The sequence below is a fragment of the Mauremys reevesii genome, linkage group 8, assembly GCF_016161935.1.
Source record: "Mauremys reevesii isolate NIE-2019 linkage group 8, ASM1616193v1, whole genome shotgun sequence".
Taxonomy (NCBI): Eukaryota; Metazoa; Chordata; order Testudines; family Geoemydidae; genus Mauremys; species Mauremys reevesii.
The window spans coordinates 42,255,562-42,277,237 of NC_052630.1; positions in this window are offsets into that span (position 1 = coordinate 42,255,562).

The window sequence follows — 21,676 nt, forward strand, 5'->3', positions numbered from 1 at the left end:
TGAAAGGCGATGAAAATCATGGGGGAAATGACAGTTTTATTCAATTGGTGTTGGTAAAATTTCTCTCTCATTCATGGAGACCTGTAAAATGGATCGTCTATCTTTAAATGGTATAGGCAGGTAATCACATGTTGGAGTGAAGACTGCCTTTTGTAGCTGATTTTGACATCCAGTGAGGCCTATTTATTTGTAATTTATTCTCTTATCTAGTAATTTTGGGCTCCATTCTGGAAAATACTGGACACAATACTCCAGATGTGGCCTCACCAGTGCCAAATAGAGGGGAATAATCACTTCCCTTGATCTGCTGGCAATGCTGGTAATGCAGTCCAATATGCCATTAGCTTTCTTGGCAACAAGGGCACACTGTTGACTCATATCCAGCTTCTCGTCCACTGTAATCTCCAGGTCCTTTTCTGCAGAACTGCTGCTTAGCCAGTCAGTCCCCAGCCTGTAGCAGAGCATGGGATTCTTCCATCCTAAGTGCAGAAATCTGCACTTGTCTTTGTTGAACCTCATCAGTTTTCTTCTGGCCCAATCCTCCAATTTGTCTAGGTCACTCTGGACCCTATCCCTACCCTCCAGTGTATCTACCTCTCCCACCAGCTTAGTGTCACCTGCAAACTTGCTGAGGCTGCAATCCAGCCCATCATCCAGATCATTAATGAAGATGTTGAACAAAACCTGCCCCAGGATAGACGGACCCCTTGGGCACTCCGCTTGATACTGGCTGCAAACTAGACATGGAGCCATTGATCACTACTCATTGAGCCTGATGATCTAGCTAGCTTTCTATCCACCTTATAGTCCGTTCATCCAATCCACACTTTAACTTGCTGGCAAGAATGCTGTGGGACACCATATCAAAAGCTTTGCTAAAGTCAAAATATATCATGTCCACCACTTTCCCCATATCCACAGAGCCAGTTATCTCATCATAGAAGGCAATCAGGTTGGTCAAGCATGAATTGCCCTTGGTGAATCCATGTTAACTGTTCCTGATCACCTTCCTCTCTGCCAAGTGCTTCAAAATGGTTTCCTTGAGGACCTGCTCCATGATTTTTCCAGGAACTGAGGTGAGGCTGACCAGTCTGTAGTTCCCCGGATTCTCCTTCTTCCCTTTTTTAAAGATGGGCACTACATTAGCCTTTTTCCAATTGTCCAGGATCTTCCCCAATCACCATGAATTTTCAAACATAATGGCCAATGGCTCTGCAATCACATCAGCCAACTCCCTCAGCGCCCTTGGATGCATTAGATCCAGACCCATGGACTTATGCATGTCCAGCTTTTCTAAATAGTCTTTAACTTGTTCTTTCACCACTGAGGGCTGTTCACCTCCTCCCCATACTGTGCTGCCCAGTGCAGCAGTCTCGGAGATGACCTTGTCTGTGACTACCAAGGCAAAAAAAGCATTGAATACTTCAGCTTTTTCCACGTCCTCTGTCACTAGGTTGCCTCCCCCATTCAGTAAGTGTGCCACACTTTCCCTGACCTTCTTGTTCCTAATATACCTGTAGAAACCCTTCTTGTTACCCTTCACATCCCATGCTAACTGCAACTCCAATGTGCTTTGGCCTTCCTGATTACACCTTGCATGCTCTAGCAATATTTTTATATTCCTCCCTAGTCATGTGTCCAAGTTTCCAATTCTTGTAAGCTTCCTTTTTGTGTTTAAGCTCACTGGAGATTTCTCTGTAAAGCCAAGTTGGTCGCCTGCCATATTTACTATTCTTTCTGCACATTGGGATGGTTTGTTCCTGCACCCTCAATAAGGCTTCTTTAAAATACAGCCAGTTCTCCTGGACTCCTTTCCCCCTCATATTAGCCTCCCAGGGGATCCTGCCCATCAGTTCCCTATGGGAGTCAAAGTCTGCTTTTCTGAAGTCCAGGGTTGGTATTCTGCTACTCTCCTTTCTTCCTTTTGTCAGGATCCTGAACTCGACCATCTCATGATCACTGCTGCCCAGGTTGCCACCCTCTTCTACTTCCCCTACCAATTATTCCCTGTTTGTGAGCAGCAGGTGAAAAGGAGCATGGCTCCTAGTTAGTTTCTCCAGCATTTGCACCAGGAAGTTGTCCCAAACACTCTCCAAAAACTTCCTGGATTGTCTGTGCACTGCTGTATTGCTCTCCCAGTAGATGTCAGGGTGATTGAAGTCCCCTTTTAGAACCAGGGCCTGTGATCTGGAAACTTCTGTTAGTTCTCCGAAGAAAGCCTTGTCTACCTCATCCTTCTGTTCTGGTTGTCTATAGCAGATGCCTTGTTGCTTTCACCACTAAACTTAACCCAAAGACTCTCAACAGGCTTTTCTCCATTTTTCATAATGGAGCTCTGAGCAATCATACTGCTTTCTTACATACAGTGCAGCTCCTCCAACCTTTTCTCCCTCGCCTGTCCTTCCTGAACAGATTATACCCATCCATGACAGTGCTCCAGTCATGCGGGTTACCCCACCAAGTCTGTTACTCCAATCACATCGTAGTTCCTTGACTGTGCAAGGACTTCCAATTCTTCTTGCTTGTTTCCTAGGCTTCTTGAATTCATGTACAAGCACCTAAGATAACTAGCTGATTGCCCTACTTTCTCAGTATGAATCAGGAGGCCTCCCCTATTGCCCCCTCCTCCTTGTGTTTCCTCCCAGTATCCCACTTCCTCACTTACTTACAGGCTTAGGTCACCATCCTATGGCGAACCTAGTTTAAAGCTCTCCTCACTAGCCAGCCTGCCTACGAAGATGCTCTTCCCTCTCTTCATTAGGTAGATCCCATCTCTCCCTACTAATCCTTCTTCCTGGAACAACATCCCATGGTCGAAGAATCCAAAGCCTTCTCTCCAACACCAGCTGCATAACCATGCATTTACCTCCACAATTCAATGGTCCCTACCTGGGCTTTTTCCTTCAACAGGGGGGATGGACGAGAACATGACTTGCACCTCAAACTCCTTTATCCTTCTTCCCAGAGCCACGTAGTCTGCAGTGACCCACTCAAGGTCATTCTTTGCAGCATTATTGGTGCCCACATAGAGAAGTAGGAAGGGGTAGCGTTCCAAGGGCTTGATCAATCTCGGCAGACACTCTGTCACATCCTGAATTCTAGCTCCAGGCAAGCAGCACGCTTCTCAAGTCTCCCGGTCTGGGCGACATATGGATGACTCTGCAGATGTTGTATTTGCAGATGTTGTATGTACTTCACAGAAGCCTGAAAGGCAAAAAAAATTTTTTTTTAAAAAATAGGGAATTCCTTGTGCAATCTTGATGGCCAGATCGTGCAGTCCTCCTGGCTCCATGTCTTAACTATCCACCTGACCTGCTTCCACTCTTGTAGCTGTGATCTTGGGTGGCACTGTCATGGGTTTCCTCCCCTTCAGGTACTGCCTGGACTGGGGTACCACTGAGCCCACCTGACCCACCAGCCTAGGCTCCTTTCACCCTGTAATGCTGTGACAAGCTGCAGAAACACTTCTGGTCTCAACCTTTCACAAGCACACAGGTAGGGACACACCCAGCTGCAGAAACACACATACACTAAAATCAGCTCTGCATGGGAATGCTCAGCTAAGGAATTACCCAATACTCAAGTGCACACCCCCTCTAGAGGGTAAACCCCAAATTGTACAATCTTGCATTGCACAGAGAACTGTACAGCGTAAGCTCATAAAATACGCCCCCTCCCTCAATTGGGAGAGGGATATACAACAGCTTTCTGCCCCAAGTTACGATTTCCACATACACTACTTTTAGATAAAACAAAACAAGTTATTAACTACAAAAGATAGATTTCAATTGATTATAAGGGATAGCAAACAGATCAAAGCAGATTACCTAGCAAATAGAACAAAAACACAATTAATATACTAAGCTTAATATACTAATGATATTGAATATAGATTCTCACCCTAAATGTTGTTCTAGGCAGATTGCAGAGATTCCGGAAGGCAAGCTCCACTTGCTTGCTTAAAACTCCAGTTATTTCTTTCACAGGCTAGACAACCCTCTAGTCTGGGTTCAGCCCTTCCCCTTTCATTCAGTCTTTTGTTTCTGAAGTGTTTCCTTCTTTCTTGGGCGGGGAGTCACTGAAGAAAAAAACCACTATGATGTCACTTCCGTGCCTTAAATAGTGTTTGCACATGGCACGAACCCTTTCTCTCCCAGTTTCATTCCCACCCCCCGGTCAGTGGAAAAACACTAGCATTATGATGGAGTCCAGTACCGGGTGACTTGGTCACATGTCCCCGTAGGGACAGAGCAGCCATAACTTGGAAGCTGTTTGTAATAGATGCAGAGAAAATATTCTTAACTTCAAATACCAAAATGATACATACATAAAAATATGATAATCATATTCAGTAAATCATAACCTTTCCAATGATACCTCACATGACCTATCTGGTATAAAATACATCATAGTTATGCCATAATCATATCATAACAATATCTCTATGAAGAATATGAGGCGAAGTGTCACTCTGCTCATAAGTCATGTGCTCCAGCCTCCTAATCATTTTTGTTGCCCTCCGCTGGACTCTTTCCAATTTTTCCACATTCTTCTTGTAGTGTGGGGCCCAAAACTGGACACGGTACTCCAGATGAGGCCTCACAAATGCTGAATAGATGGGAATGATCACGTCCCTCAATCTGCTGGCAATGCCCCTACTTAAGCAGCCCAAAACGCCATTAGCCTTCTTGGCAATAAGGGCACACTGTTGACTCATATCGAGCCCCAGGACCGACCTTTGGGGCACTCCGCTTGATACCAGCTGCCAACTAGACATGGAGCCATTGATCACTACCCATTGAGCCCGATGATCTAGCCAGCTTTCTATCCATTGTGGCAGAGCTCTGACATTGCCCCCATGGGTCCTCGCTTCTAGGCGGTTTATGCTAGCCTCAGTGGCTCACTGTGACCCTCCACATAACCCTTCTCTGTCTAGGGCCAGGGTTACAGTCTACTGAGCCCTTTTCATCATGGGCCAGCAAGGAGGTTGGTGAGAGAACTCCCACAGTCTCTGTTGTCCCTGGGGGCTTATTTCAGAACAGTTTAGCCTCCTGTCCTGACAGGGGCCTGACTTCCCCTTCCAGGAGATGTTCCTATAGTGGTGGGTTGTGGGGAACCCAGGCCCGCCTTCTACTCTGGGTTCCAGCCCAGGGACCCTAATGGTAGCAGCTGTTGGCAGCCAATCTTTCACTGCCAGAGTTGCTACATTTCCCTGGGCCACTTCCCCACAGCTCTCCTGCTTCTGTCTTCTTCTCCCTTACCTTAGGGCTCCCTTAACGATGGTTTGAGGATGTCTTTATTAACCAGCCCTTCAGCTGCACTTCCTCTCCTCTGGCTCCCTGGCTCTCCCCTGCCTGACTGGAGTGAGCCCTTTTTATAGTATCAGCGGGGCCTTAATTAGAGTCAGGTGGTCACATTAGCCTGGAGCAGCCCCTGCTCTGGTCAGTCAGGGAACAGAAAACTGTTAATCCAGTGGCCAGTATATCTGCCTTCTGCTATTCTGCTGTACCCAACTGGCCTGGGTCTATCACACCACCTTATAGTCCATTCATCCAACCCATACTTCTTTAACTTGTGAGCAAGAATACTGTGGGAGACCATATCAAAAGCTTTGATAAAGTCAAGGAATAACAAACCCACTGCTTTCCCCTCATCCACAGCCCCAGTTATCTCATCATAGAAGGCAATTAGGTTAGTCAGACATGACTTGCCCTTGGTGAATCCATGCTGACTGTTCCTGATCACTTTCCTCTCCTTGAAGTGCTTCAAAATTGATTCCTTGAGGACCTGCTCCATGATTTTTCCAGGGACTGAGGTGAGGCTGACTGGCCTGTAGTTCCCCAGATCCTCCTTCTTCCCTTTTTTAATGATGGGCACTACATTAGCCTTTTTCCAGTCATCCGGGACCTCCCCCGATCACCATGAGTTTTCATTATAAATTTCTCTGCTTATTACATCAGCCTGGCTTTTTCAGCCCTCCATTATCCACCAGCCATGATAGTCCTTAGGAGCTACTTCCCTTGGGACACCAGATATGTTGAAAATCTCTAGTTCTCCACCCGACAACTTCATCCTGCCTCTTCCACACTGTTATCAGCCCGAAGCGGTGCACCATGCAGTCAGCAGTGAATGGAAGGCTGTGTTTCAGGATGATTAATGAAAACAGAGAATGTCCTACTTTCACCCCAGTTTCCTTTCCACTTCTTGTCAAAGCAGGTCGCTTCCCCAGCCAGTCAGATGTAATTGTTTGTACCTGACACCCATTAATCAACGGGCCAGCAGAGTGGAAGTGCGATCTTTACAAATGCCCTTTGTGTGCATAGTATCACAGTCCTGGATTATTCTGGGTGGGAGTCTGAATTCTCTTCAGTGTTGGTAGGACAGTGTGTTCATTGGGAGAGCCATTTCAATAAGTGTTTTATCCTTCCTCCGACCCAATATTTCTGCTGCCCACACTCCATTGTTATTTATAACTGAGATTGGGGCCCTATTGTGCAAACATCAGTAAGAGACTCCCCAGCTGGGAAGAGCTTGCAATTCAAATAAGGAGAGAGGAAGTGACTCACGCAACATCTCAGCTATAGAGCTGGGATTAGAAACTGGGTTTCCAGACTCCCACACTGGTACCTTAGCCAATGGACCACATAGATTTCTCCTCTTATCTCACCTTGCAGTCACATCTGAGCCTGCTCATGTAACATCCCATTCTGTAGCCCCTTGCTATGGTAATGGCTGTAGTGTCACAGAGTCTAGAGTCTCGCCCTAAAGGTTCCCATAGGAAGGTTTGTGGGGCTGTCATAAACAGATAGTTAAGGGTTAAGGTCTCTTTTACCTGTAAAGGGTTAACAAGCTCAGTAACCTGACGGACACCTGACCAGAGGACCAATCAAGGGACAAGATAATTTCAAATCTCTGTGGAGGGAAGTCTTTGTTTGTGTTCTTTGTTTGGGGGTTGTTCTCTCTTTGGATCTAAGAGGGGCCAGACGTATATCCAGACTCTCCAAGCTTCCTGAAGTATTTTCTTCTATTCAGTATAGTGAGTATTAGAAAGGCGGATTAGTCTTATAATTAATTTCTGTATTTGCAAATGTGTGTTTGCTGGAGAAATATCTTTATTTCTGTTTGCTGTTACTTTTGATTATTCTGAGAAGGGGGGGGTCCCTCTAGGTTTATAAATTAGACCCTGTAATATTTTCATCCTGGTGTTACAGAGATAGTATTACTTTCTTTCTTTCTTTTAATAAAATCTTTTCTTTTTAGAACCTGATTGATTTCTTCCCTTGTTTGGAATCTCAGGGGAAGAGGAGTGGGGGGAAAGGTGAATCCCTCTCTGTTTTGATTCAAGGAGTTTGAATCAAGGTGATCTCTCCCGACGGCTAAGGGAGTGGGAGGTGGGGGGAATGGGCTATTTCCCTTTGTGTTAAGATCCAAGGAGTTTGGATTGGTGTTCCCCAGGGAAAGTTTTGGGGGAACAGGGAGTGTGCTAGTCACTGGAATTTCTAGCTGGTGGCAGCATATCCAGATCTAAACTAGGATTTAAGTTTAGAGGAGCCCATGCAGGTCCCCATCTTGTGGATGCTAAAGTTCCATGTGGGGAATAAACCCCACAGGGGCGGTGAGGGAGGAAGAAGCCCTTGCTTGAGGAGATTGCCTGGCCCACACAACTAAGCCTGGTAACATCTGTAGTGTCTGTCCAGATGTGTGTGGTCACCTGAAGGCTAGGCAAGTGCCCTGGCAATACAGCCCAGCACAGCTACAGGGACTCTTTCATGGCTGAATGCTCAGTACAGTTTTTAGAGCTCATGTTCCCCTGCTTCCCTACAGACAAATCCCCTCAGCATGGATGGGTCCAGATCACCAGAGACCAAGTACTAATGGCTCTGAGACCCTGGCTACTCATAGTTTTAATCCAGCTAAAACACCAGAGGTGGTGGGAGAACGTAGCACACTTGTGTCACCTCTTCACCTGGCCTTCCTCCTCCAACCTGCCATGAGCCTATTCCCCACATGCAGATCCCTAACACCATGGAGATCCAGGGACAGGGACAGCTGGTGCCACAGAGCCCAACCAGCAGCCACTGAAGGAGTAAGGAGTGGCTCCATCCACAGGGACCTTTCCACTCACAGATCTTGGTGTGTCTGAGTAGGAAGTGTCTGGAAATTCATCCGCCATGTTCCTGTTCTTAGTTTTACCCAACTGGCCCTTGTTCCCCTCTGTGCCTCACACTCAGCCCCTCTCCACCCTGCAGAGACCTGTGCTTCCTTTACCAGCTCTAGTGTGTGACCCAGGTTATAGAGATGTCATCCTCACTGTGGTACCACCAGCTGAGTCAGGGCCCCATTGTGCAGATACCAGTTGAGTTAATCACCATTCTTCTCATACATGAAAAATGACTTTTCAAACAATACATTCCCAATTGGGTATAGTTCAACATTTTCTGTCAAAACAAAAATGTTCGTTTGAATTCATTGTGATTTTAATGGAAAACAAAACATTCTTCGTTTATGATTCTCACTGGGGAGGTTTCTTGCAGTTCTCTCTCTTTTATCCCTCCTCTGCCACTCTTTTCCAATAGGAAAAAAGAGTTAATGAAGTGGGGGGAGACTAAAAAAATGACATGTGGAAGGTGAATTTTCTTTTTCATTCAGATCAAATGGAAATTATTCATTCTGAATTGAATCAAGATGAAAAATTTCATGTTGATGAAAAATGGAAAAATGATCTGAAAATTTCAAACAAAACAAAACAAAAATTATCGTATTTGAAATATTTCATGGACACTAATTGCCATTTTTGTCCAGTTCTAGTTAGCAGTTCAGGGATGTCTGTACCGCCGTCCCAGGATGTGAGTGTAGTTTGAGCTGACATCAGCCAAGTTAGCTTTAACATTGCTAGTGTCGGTACTGGAGCAGTGAAGCTGTGGTACCGTGCATGTCACCCCATGCTAGCCCCGTAAGCTCCAGGGTTCCAGACAGGCTTTTACAGCTCACGCTGGAGTCTGCACTGCTCCAGCACCTGAGCTAGCTACAATAAAGCCATCTGGGGTATGTCTGTTTGAGCTAGCAGCATAAAAATACCCTTAGTGGGGCTAGTTAAAGACAACTACCGTAGGCCTTGTCAATTATTTTTAGCAAGCGTTGAATAATATATATTCTGCAAATATATATGCTCCGTTATTTGGCCAACTCTATAGCAAGTCAACAATTCATTAAATTCGTTCCATATTGGTGAGCGGTTGAAGCCAGCTCTACTACTCAGTGCAACCCTTTGTTTCTGCCTCCTCAGCCAATTTCCAGCTCAATGTTCATGCCCAAGCCCATCTGAATGGATTGTGTGCATCAGTCTGTGTGAGAGGCTGCATCAGATGCTGGGATAGTACACTGTTGTGTTCCTTTCACCTTCTCATTCTGTAATTACACAGAAAAGCAAGCAGGTTTGCCTGGCTGGAGTTATTCATTACTGTACAAACCCATGCTTCTGATTGCTCATGGGCCTGTTCTCCTTTAGCTCTTTCAGATTTTTCTCTTAATAATGTTTATACTCGGACTGGTGTTGCAAATGACTGGAATCTGCTGAGACTGCAGCAGCAGCCACCAAAAGGGACCTTGAAGGAAATCTGGGCACAGGACAGAGGATGGTGTAAAAGAGAGCAGCACAATCCAACTCTCAGCCTCTGAAATTTGCAGCACCTCTTCCAGGCGGGAGTCAAAGGCTGCAGATAGTTGAAGCCCATGGGCATGAATGATGGTGCAGTTGGAGTGTTGTCTGGCACAGCCCCATGGCATTCATTGTGGCAGATGTTCCTGGGCTCCTTCTGTGTGGGGATGAAGGAGTGTTGGAGACACAGGTCAGGCTGTGTTTGATCAGCGCTGACCCACATTGTGGGAGCTAGGGAAGCTTGAGGAGGCCTTGTGCTGGACTCTGGCTGCTGCCATAGCCCTTAAGAAGGTGCAGCATCCATTCCTTGCTCTGCTGCCTGCTGTACAAGGTAGGATGGTGCCATGGGCCAGCCTGCTCTCTGCCCCTCCTCCTCTTTTCTAATTGTTGGCACCTCACAGTCATTGGGCCAATCCTGGCTGTGTCTGAGCTGTGCCTGCTGCAGCTCACAGAGCAAAGGGGGTGATAAATTACCATACACCCAGTCCCTGATCCTGGGGCAAGCTGCCTGCCAGACAGGTCCCTGACATAAAGCACAGCAGCGTCTGGGCTGCTGTACTTTGCACCACTGCCAACAGTCTCCAAAGACAGTTCCAACCACAGGGGATGGCTTGGGTACAGTGGTAACCTGGCTATGCCTTCTACTCAGGGCTCAGGAGGGGGAGTGAGGGAGGGTAATTCTCAGAGGGGGGGTTTCACAGCTTTCCAAGTGCTTTGAACTGCTGGAGTGGTGTAAAGAGGCCAGAGCTGGGAGATGTGCAGGGAGCCCAAGGCATAGCCCCTGCACTGGAGTACAATGGGGAAGAGGCAGTTCCTACCCCTGCACAGAGGGGGAATTAACAAGGTTTATCTTTAATAATAGGGAAAACCTGGAAGGGGAAAGAGAATCTCATGGTGGTGGAGACAAGAAGCAGGACTGGAGGAACCGGTTGCCACTTTGACCCCAGATTGCAGGCAGTACTGGCTCTCCCTCTGAAAGCACATTGAAGCACGACACTTACTGCAATGCTCATAACCAAAACCCAAGTATGACAAAGGAAAGAAACCACCACTAACTCACATCTCCTACACTTACCAGGAGCTGCGTGGCTCTGTCATATGCAGCCTAATGAATGCAGAGCGTGTCCTTCCCAATTAGTGCTTTAAACAATATGACAGAGGCATTGTACCAGCATGGGAGAGCCAGGGAGCACAGAGGCCTGAGTGACTCTTTGTGAAGTTTCCTGCTTCATGTCAGTTTCCTGTCAATTTCCCTAAGTAACAAAGAGGTAATTAAATCTTGCTGGGGTATTCAGAAGCAAAGCTTAACTGAGAGCACTGGTACATTGAATATTCCAATCTCATCATGTCTCCAAATTAAGCATGCTTACTCATTTCATGCATCCTCCTTTAGAACAGTGGTAATGAAACTGCAAATTAATTGCCTGTCCATATCAAACAAGTGTCCCCCTGCGCAGCATTGGGTTCACCTCATTCCCCTCTGTAATTTAATATTTCTTCTTAGAAAACAAATTGGTATTCATTGGGAAATCAATTTTTCATTGCTTATTTCGCCTTTCTCTGGGGAGGTGTAGAAATGGAATTACCTCCTGCAGTTGGAACTGTCTCTGAATGTCTAATTGTGGTCTGGGAGTAGATAGATGGTGTCTGAGGCCTGGAAGCCGTCAGGGTCTAACTCACTCACAAAGACGGATGGCTCTCAAAATGTAGGAGCAACCTGTCAGTCAATCCAAACATCACAGGAGGCTTTCAGAAAGCTTGTCACACAGCCCCATGAACAATGGCATCTAAAGTGAGGTTTTTATTGCAAGCCTCCTGATCCTTGTTTTTTCTTAAAGTTTCAGCTGATGGAGTCATGTGAATACAGGAGAAACCCAGCTTTCATTTGAAAAGCAAGACTGTTTCTTGTCCTCATGTGGTTTGTTTCATAGATATATACATTTTAAGACCAGAAGGCAACACTGGATCATGATTCTAGTCTGACTTGCTGTATAGTACAGGCCAGAGAATTTCACTCCCGTATTGAACCAATTAATAAAGATTGCCATTTATGAAAGGGAGAAAAGGGGAGGGGTAAGAACAGGGGATTGTCATGGGTAAAGGAGACAATAATAATGGTTGCAGAGAAAATTTTGGACATGTGATGACCAATGACTCAGAAAACAGAAACTCATAATTTTTAAGCCAAACTCATGCTTTTGGGGGCCTGACGTTTTTTGGATGTTTGGTATTGGTAATAGCACATCTGCTGAGTTATTGTATCTGGTATCACACAGTAACATCTGGGAAGAAATAGTGCTGGGACCCCACGCTGATGGTCCTGGTGTACATGCCTACACAGACAGTCATGGAGTTGAGAACCTGATCCCACAACTAACCAAGGAACCATCTCTGTGAACCAAGGACACTGAGGAGTTGGGGTCTGTCTTTGGGGCACATATTAATGTGGGAGCAGAGAGACCCAGGTGCCAAGCCCAGCCCTGCGGCCCATCCCACTGCAAAGTGAGGAACCTACAATGGCAGACATAGACATGGAGTGCATCTAACCACCCAACAGGAAAGAGGCAGACTGCGACGCTCTGTACCTCAGGGGAACACCCAGCACCCTCATGTTCATCCTTGAAAAATGATTGTGTGGTATCCAATGCAAAGTTTATCATGTCGGGTGTCTTCAGAAGGCTTGTGATGCACTGAGCATGGTTGTTATAGTGATGTTATAGTAATTGTTACAGTAATATTATAGGTTATAATTTCATGTATATAGTTATTAAGCTGAAATGTATCCTCATGGCTTAAAGCAAGCCCAGGCAAAAATTCTCCAAGAACAGAACATAAGAACGGCCATACTGGGGCAGACCAAAGGTCCATCTTGCCCAGTGTCCTGTCTTCCAACAGCGGCCAGTGGCAGGTGCCCCAGAGGGAATGAACAGAACAGGTAATCATCAAGTGAGCCATCCCCTTCGCTCATTCCCAGCTTCTGGCAAACAGAGGCTAGGGACACCATCCCTGCCCATCCTCACTAATAGCCATTGATGGACCTATCCTCCATGAATTTATCTAGTTCTTTTTTGAACCTGTTATGGTCTTGGCATTCACAACATCCTCTGGCAAGGAGTTCCATAGGTTGACTGTGCGTTGTGTGAAGAAATACTTCCTTTCATTTGTTTTAAAGCTGCTGCCTATTAATTTCATTTGGTGAGCCCTAGTTCTTGTGTTATGAGAAGTAGTAAACAACACTTCCTTATCTACTTTCTCTACACCAATCATGATTTTATAAACCTCAATCATATCTCCTCTTAGCCATCTCCTTTCTAAACTGAAAAGTCCCAGTCTTATTAATCTCTCCTCATACAGAAGCAGAGAGGCAGTTCACACCTCATCAGGGCATGTATTGGACAAACCCAGCCCAGCCTTACAGGAAAAAAGGATGCTGGTTTAGGCAACAACAAAAGGATCTGTTAAACTCTGAATGAGTCACCCCCCTTCTTTTGGTCAGTTTTGGACTGCAATGAGGTAATGCTCACCTGACCCTGAAGCAGGGGAGGGGGAGGAGAGGCAAAGCCAAGAGGGAAGAAAGGACATGAATAAAGAGAGAGACATTTGCCATGCTCTTCCTCTCTCTTCCACCTACATCTACAGACACCACACCAAGTGACTAAAGCACTGATCAAAAGGGAGATCCTGTCTGAAGAGCAACCAGCCAGCCTGTGGTGAGAAGCACCTAGTCTGTAAGGGCACTGAAAGTGTTAAGATCATCTTAGAATGCGTTTTGCTTTTATTGCATTTGAGCAAATCTGACTTACTATTTTTTGACTTATAATCATTTAAAACTATCTTTATAGTTAATAAATGTGTTTGTTTATTCTACCTGAAGCAGTGTGTTTGGTCTGAAGTGTGTCAGAGGCTCCCTTTGGGATAACAAGCCTGGTGCATATCAATTTTGTTGTTAAATTGATGAACTCATATAAGCTTACAGTGTCCAGAAGGCAGAACTGGACACTGCAAGACAGAGGTTCCTAGGGTTGTGTCTGGGACCAGAGGTATTGGCTACTGTCATTCGGTTGCACCGTCCATACCAGAGGCTGTGCATAAACAGCCCGGGGTGGGGGTTCTCACAACAGATCAGGGTAAGGCTGGCTCCCAGAGTCAAGGATTGGAGTGGTCCAGATAATACCACAGGAACGTCACAGTGGCACAGCGAACAGGGTGTATGTGCAGCTTGTTACTCCAAGTGGAGTTCATGCTTTAAGCACTGATATTTATGATCTTAAGTGAATCTTAAGTGTAGTGGCTAAGAACAGACAGGAAGAGGTCACAGTTTTGTTATTTTCTGTTTGTTCCATTTCGGGTGAGGGAAATAAGCAGAAAAATGACTACCAGTGAGGCAGCTACAAAACTAGAGCTGACCAGACTGAAAGCAGAAGAGAAGGCAAAGGACCATGAGTTTCAAATGTGGCAGGCAGAAATGAGGCTCAAGAAGCAGCTGCAGCCAGAGAAACTGTGGAGGCAGAGGCAGTCACTGAGGAGGCTGCACACAGAAGGGCTATGGAAGAAAAAAAAGAGGGGGGAGGGGGGAGAAAGAGTGAGAGCGGTAAGGAAGAGAAAGAGAGTGAAAACACCAACTGGACCTGCTAGAGAAGCAGAATCAGTACCCCCCTCCACGACCCCAATGACTCCCATCACTCCAAAAATCCACAAATGGGAACACTTGAGTCCTGCATACAGTGAAGGGGATGATGTTGCTGAATATCTGACTACCTTCAAAAGGCTGTGTGTAATATATGAAATCTCTGATAAGAGAGTTCCTACCCTGATTGCGAAATTAACTGGTAAAGCTTAAAATGTATTCAATGGGAAGCCTATTGAAAATGCTTTAGACTATTGTAAATGTAAAGATACTGTTTTGTGAAGTTTTCAGATTATACCTGAAACATATAGAGCTAAATTTAGGAATCTTAAGAGGGATATTGGTATGAGTAATGGGGAATATGTAAACAAAATGAAAGATTTGTTGGGGAAATGGGTGAGGGGTAAAGAGGTGGCAATTTTTGAGGGAATGTTGGAGCTTGTTGCTCAGGAGCATTTCCTAAGCATATGTAAGGCTGATGTAAAGCAGTGTCTATGGGACAAAGATGAAAAGTCTGTGGATAAGATGGCTTTTTTAGCTGATGCCTTTGAACAGAATCAGGTGTCTATTGAGGGCAGGCCACAGAAAGAGGGGTTTAAAACTGGTGGGAAGGGAGGATCCCATTTTGCCCCTGGGAAGAGAGAGGGGGGTTGGGAGCCTAAACATTCTCTTACCCAAAAACATTCCTCTAACCCTCATCCCAAATCTCCTGTAAAAGCAGAAGAGCCCTAAGGGTGTTATCAGTGTGTAAGGAGAGTCTGGATGAGCTTTCCCCTGACATCTAGTGGTTAGCTGTGGAAAAAGACTTCAGAAGTTGATCTCATTTGCATGGACACACACCCCCTGCCTAAGTGCTCAGCATGATGGGACTGCTTGCCCAAATGATCACTTGTGGCTGGTGTTGGATCCCCAGTCTCCTTGTTATTGGGGCAGGAGTAATAAAGCATTGCTATCCTTGTTGTGTGAACCAAGGGCAGCAGAACTGTACCTGGCATACGCCAATGGAGGAACTCACCCTCAACAGAAAAGCACTTCCTAGGCAGGTGACATGGGTTCCAAAGCTCAACAAGTTGAGAGAAGGTGGGGCTAGATGTTTGTATAGGGCGGTCATGGTTTAAGACACTATTTGTTTGTTTAGGGTGTAATAGAGTCTTCTTGTATGCTGTAGAGCTGAAATAAATGACTGTCCAATGTGCATTAGTAGAGAGGTTCTGTCACTAAAGGCTGAAATCACTGAGAGCTGTGTTATGTGTGTGGGGGTGGGGCCTTGAAGACATTTTGGTGAGCTGGCAGCTGGTGGGTGGGGGAGGTGTGTCAAGTGGCCATTGGGGCTACAAATGAGTATCCAAGCACTGTAGCATATAGGGTGCCTCCTTACGACCCTGTGCTTTCCACACAGGGTGGGAGGTGAACTCTGTGGATGAGTGGGGTACAGAGAAGGGATGGGCATGTTAAAGGGACTTTTGGGTAGCTTGAATTAAGACCCTGAGAGGAAAAGGACACTGCCCAACTTACTTGGTGGTGGGTCTTTTGCTCATGGTTTGTGTTTATAAGCCCTAGTTGCAATGTTTTTCCAAATTCATGCTGAGTTAATTCCCTCCTTTTATTAAAAGTTTTGCTAAACTCAGACTCTGTGCTTGCGAGAGGGGAAGTATTGCCTCTTAGAGGCATCCAGGGGGTGGTGTGTAATTGTCCCACGTCAGTGGGTGGGGGCTCAAGCCAGTTTTGTGTTGTATTTTTGAAAAGGAATGCCTAGATACTGAACCCAGACCTTATTGCTGCTAGCTTCAACTGGCAGAAGGGTTGCAAGTGTAATTCCACTGATCACCTGAGGAATAAATGCCCTGTGCTGGGAGGAAGCAGGCAACCAATAGTTCATGTTAGCTGTGCTGCCTGTCCTCAACACAGAACCCCCACAAGAAATTGAAACATATATTGGTTTTGTGAGGTTAGCCTCTGCAGAACCAGATATGGAACATGTTAAGGCTGTCCAGATTAATGGCAGAGGGATACAGGGGCCCAGATCTCTCTGGTTAAGCAGAGTGTGATCCCAAAGGCCAGTATGCTACCTAGCCAAATGGCAGAGATTGTGAGGGTGAGCGAAAGCAGATTCCTCATACCACTAGCTAAAATCCATATGGTGTGGGAAGGTTTGGAAAGTGTTTTGACTGTGGGGGTAATAGAACATCTCCTAGTCAATCTGCTTCTTGGTAATGATTTTTTTCCCTGTAGCTCAGATTAAAATATTTGCCTGCAGCAGGAGGGAGTTTTATGCTGGGACCCCCGAGGGAAAGGGTAAGGTCTCAGGAACTGCTGAGAGAATGGGACAGAATCTCCTTGATTCTTGTGCAGTAGGAAGAAACCACATGCTTCCAGGTGGGAGGGTGATTGAGACCAACTCCTACACTGCAGCTGGAGGCAACAACACATCAGGAAGGCATGGTTGTGTAATGCCTGCCAGGGAAAAGAACTGTCCAGGTTTTTAGCTGACAGCAGGTCGCAGCTGAACCAGAGGCAAAACCAGCTCTAAGGAGCATAGAGAAATGTGTCCCAGGGGAGAGCCCAGAGAAAGGGCAGGGGACTTCAGAAACCACTGAGATGGGTGAGGATTCCTGTGACTCTGTAACACAGGGAAGCAGGGTGCTTCCAAGTATGGGAGGGGCTGAGGCTAGCTCCTTTCCAGTAGAAGGAAACATGCCCTCAGGCACAGGGGCAGGAGAGGCATTGTCAGTGATTAAGGAAACTGTCCCAGTTGTTAGCTGGCAGAGTTCTGCAGGTGAACAAAAGACAGAGCCCTTCCTAGGGAGCACAGAGAAATGTGTCTTAGGAGTGGGCCCAGAGGAGGAAACTGGGGAAGGAATAGTGAGGGTGCAGGAATTTCTCCTCACTAGTCACTTGGGTCAGGATTCCCAGGACACTAGGAGGATGGCTGGGTCAACATCTGTACACCCAAAAAAACAACAAGATGTCCAGTGGCACCTTAAAGACTAACAGATTTATTTGGGCATAAGCTTTCACGGGTAAAAAAACCTCACTTCTTCAGATGCATGGAGTACACCCAGGGGTGAAAGTAATGTACAGGATTTACTGGTACTGCCAGAGTCCTGAGGGGGGCATGGCCTCTTCTGGAAAAGGCATAGCCTCAACTGGAAGAGGTGTGGCCTCTCAAGATTTAAAGGCCCTGAGGCACCAGCTGTGGCTAGGAGCCCTAGGGCCTTTAAATCAACTTGGGGCTCCCAGCTGCAGAGGTGGCTGGGGGCTCACGGGCAAATTAAAGGGCCCAGGGCTCTGGCTGCCGTGGAGCTCTGGGCCCTTTAAATCCCCACTGCAGTTCCAGCATAGCTAGATGGATTTTTATGGGGATAGATGGGTGGATAACTGGATTCTATGTATAAATGTGCAACAATGGTATGTTGTTATGCTGAAAGTTGCCAATGGCCCATAATCAGGGGTCTTGGCTGCAAGATAGCCACAGCCTCAAGTGAATAGGGATGCTAATGCAGTCTCCTTTGTGCCCAATAGCACTGAGCAGTTTGTCTGCACAAGGAAATTATTCTGCAGTAAGGTAGGGTGTGAATTTGAAGCACTACCACTATTCTGGAATAACTCCATGTGTGGATGCACTTATTCCAGAATAAGAGTTTCCACATGGGGAGCTATTTCAGAACAGCTTATTCCACAATAGCTATGACAGTCAATTTCCCCATGTAGACAAGCCCCAAGGCTCTTTTTGTAGTGCTAAAGAGCTGGACACAAAGGAGATGCTTGGAGCCAGTAGGAAAGCCCTGGCAGCCAGCTGGAGAGTGTAACGCTAACAGGGTTTCCTAGATTCTAAATGCCAGGATGGCTGTCAGGTGAGCGAGTGAACGGTTGCAGTATGACCCTGGAAAGAAGCAGAGAGACAGCTGCATCTTGGGCCAAGGGCTGGAGTGTCTGATTCATGCTTCCAGGGCCCTGCACATGCTTACTGTTCTCCTGGGAAATAGGACTTTGTGTCCATTGTGTAAATACACCAATTACACCAAGAATATAACTGACTCCATGCCACTAATTTCTCATCCAAACAGAAGCCACCCTGCAAAGGCACCAGATTTGGCTATCATTGAGCCGGAAGAGCAACAATATATCAGTAAGTCTTAGTACTGACAGCTTGTGTGCAATGATTTGCTGGTCTCCCTCCAGATCCTAGGTGGTGATGGGTGTAAACATCATAAAGGCAACATCACAGCTGCCATTGATTATCTCCCTTGCTGGTAGGCTCAGTGGTAAAGCAGAGTGAACTACGCTGAGCAGATAATTTATTCCACAAATGGAGCTTTTTCTTCCTGTTCACAGATTAGCAACAAACAGACCCTGAGTTTTACTAATTTGTTATTTTCAACAAACCACTTATGAAAACATATGTCAGCTGTTTGTAAACTCTGTACTTGAGTGTTTGTCACACTTGTGCTGCACTGCAGTAGCTGAGCCCCTCAAAATATCCCTGCAAGGTAGGTAGTGGAATTTAGGCCCACGGTAGATTAAATGACTTGCCCAAGGTCAAACAAGGCAGTTTGTGGCTGAGTTGGGAATTGGAGCTGGTCGTGTCAGCGCTCGTTCAATGTCTTACTAAACAAAGCTTCCTTCCTTCCTTTTTCATGGTGTGCGATTGGTCACATAAGACACATAACATTGTTTCTACTCTGTAAATGAAATTTGTATTAAGAGGAAAATCAGAGAAGCCAGGCTTGCTGTGTGAATGCTGTGGGCTCTAAAGGTACGTCGGCACCACAGAAGAGGAAAAACCCACAGCAGCGAGTCTCAGAGCTCAGGGCCACAGGCTCGGGTTCCTGGGGGCTCATGCTGTGGTGCTAAAAGTAGCTGTGTAGATGTTCCTGCTCAGGCTCGGAGCCCCACCCCTCTTGCTGGGTTTCAGAGCCTGAGCAGGAACGTCTACACTGCTATTTTTAGCACCGTAGCACACACTCCACCAGCTGTAGACCCAGGCTCTGAGACTTGCTGCCCCACAGGTTTTTTGCAGTGTAGCCATACTCCAAGTCCTGCATGAGCCCATTTAGCTGAAGCTATGTCTGCCCTGTGAGGAGGGATGTGAACTCCCTGTTTGTGTACACATACTTGTGGGAGCTCAAGGAGAGCTAGCACAAGTATAAATAGCCACCGTAACTTGGGTAACTGCAGCGGAGGAATGGCTGAGCCATGACAAGAACATACCCACCATTTGCAGGCGGGTTTGTACTTGGCACAGCTCAGCCATGCCTCACTGCTGCTGCTGTACTACTGTGACTACACTGCTCTTTGTACTTGTGCTAGCGCTCACTGCACCAGCGCAAGGATGTGTACAGGAGCAGGGGAATCACACCCCTAGCACATAATGTAGACAGCCTAGGACTCCTATGAGTATTTAAGGAAGGCAAGTACAGATGTTCAGGAATGCTATTGAAGTGAATTGGCAGCTTTTCCTGACATCCCCTCTGCAGTATTCCTCAGGCTGTGGAGATGGAACTCCCCACTCTGTCCAGAGTAGAGATGCAACCACTGTGTGAGGTGAAGAGGATGTGTCCCTTCCTGATGGGTATGGTCCCTTCAGCAGTGGGGCAAGACTCAGGCCTTTTCACTTGTCTCTCTGCCCCACCTGCTTTTTTACATGGCAGCATATCTGCCCCTTGACACAGTCACTCCAGGTTTGAGTTGAGGTGTGCTGCTGAGTGTGACACCCTGTACTCCATATGACACCCTGTACCCTATATTCACCTCTTTTATATGGTTAAGACATATTTTGTACAAAGTATGCCTTGTGGGGGTATCGTGAAAAGTCATAATCTGCTAAACATCATTGTCCTGTTAAAACATTTACAGCAAACATTTGCATCTACACTGTATATGAAGTTATAAGATTTTGCTATATGTTTGTTACTGAAATATGTTGTAATTCTGAGGAACACCCACAGATTAGCTTTCCAGTGTCAACAAAGGACTGATCACAGGTGTTAGAAAACTACTAGCTACTCAAGCAACCATTCACCATCGGAGGGACAGTAAACAAAAGATTTGCACGGCATCCCTCACATACGCAGATGTTGTGAACAAGAGATTTACAATTCACCTGGAAGAGGCTTCAAATCTCATGTATGCCACAGACTGATTTTCTGCACCCCAGCGGGGGTGGGGGGTTGTAATCCTCAAAGAGAGGAGGAGGGTATAAAATAAGAGACAATGGCTTCTCCATTACCTCCTCTTCCCCTTACATCTTTCTGCTCATAATATCAATGAATACCTGAAGGATCCTGAACTAATGGGAGTGGTTCCAAGCCAAAAGGAAATCCAGCCTGTGAACTAAGAACTGTGAACTGCCTGCAGCATCTGGTGGGTTGAGAAAGCTGTTTGCTTCAAATTTTACTTAGCTTGGTAAAGTTTAGGAATTAGATTGTGGTTTTATCCTTTTGTAACCAATTCTAATTGTTATGCCTGTATCACTTAATCACTATAATCACTTAAAATCTGTCTTTTTCTAGTTAATAAACTTGTATCATTCTTTATCTAAACCTGTGGGCTTTTGATTGAAGTATTTGGGGAATCTCTACATGGGTTAACAAAGGCTGTTGCATATTCATTACCCTTTGATGGAATGACAAACTTTTAATGAGCTTACACTGTTCAAGCCCTCCCCACTCCTGAACTGTGTAAGATGCACATTCCTGGGGTGCAAGGTTGGGACTGAGGGATTTGTGGGTGTTGTCCTATGTGTAGTTTGTGAGTGGCTGGGAGATCATTCATGTAACTGTGCTGGGTGAGCCTTTACATACTGATGGCTGTGTGTGAGCAGAGCCTGGAGAGGCTACTTGTCACAAGTACAGCTGTGTAAAAGGCACCCTGGGCTGGAGAATTAAAGGGACACAGTGGTTCACCAGTCCAGCTTGTACCCTGGATGATGTCACACCTCTGTCAGGGTTTCAGAGCCCAGGCTCCAGCCCGAGCAGGACTATCTGCACTTGCTAATTTTAGCTCCATAATGCGAGTCCTGCAAATCCAAATCAATTGACCCTGCTCTGGAACGTCAGGCTTGTTTTGGAGTGTAGACGTACCCTGTGGGGGAGCTCATACTGCTCATGCACTTGTCCTGTGGCTACGCATCAGGTTACAGGAGCCAGGGCTTTCAGTCTCTGTAATGGTGGGGGCTTTTTCTGGTCCCTGGCTGTGCACACATCCAGGCAGAGTTCTGCTGGGCAGCATCCATTGACTCCCTGAAGTCCATGACAGAGCGATGGATGGATGGATTCCTGAAGTTCTCTGCTTGGGTCCCTCATTGTGATCCTTTAACCTGCACCCCGTCCCTATTTGTTTCTCTTTTGTCCCCTGTACTCAGTAGGTGTCTGAGGGCTTGGCTACACTGG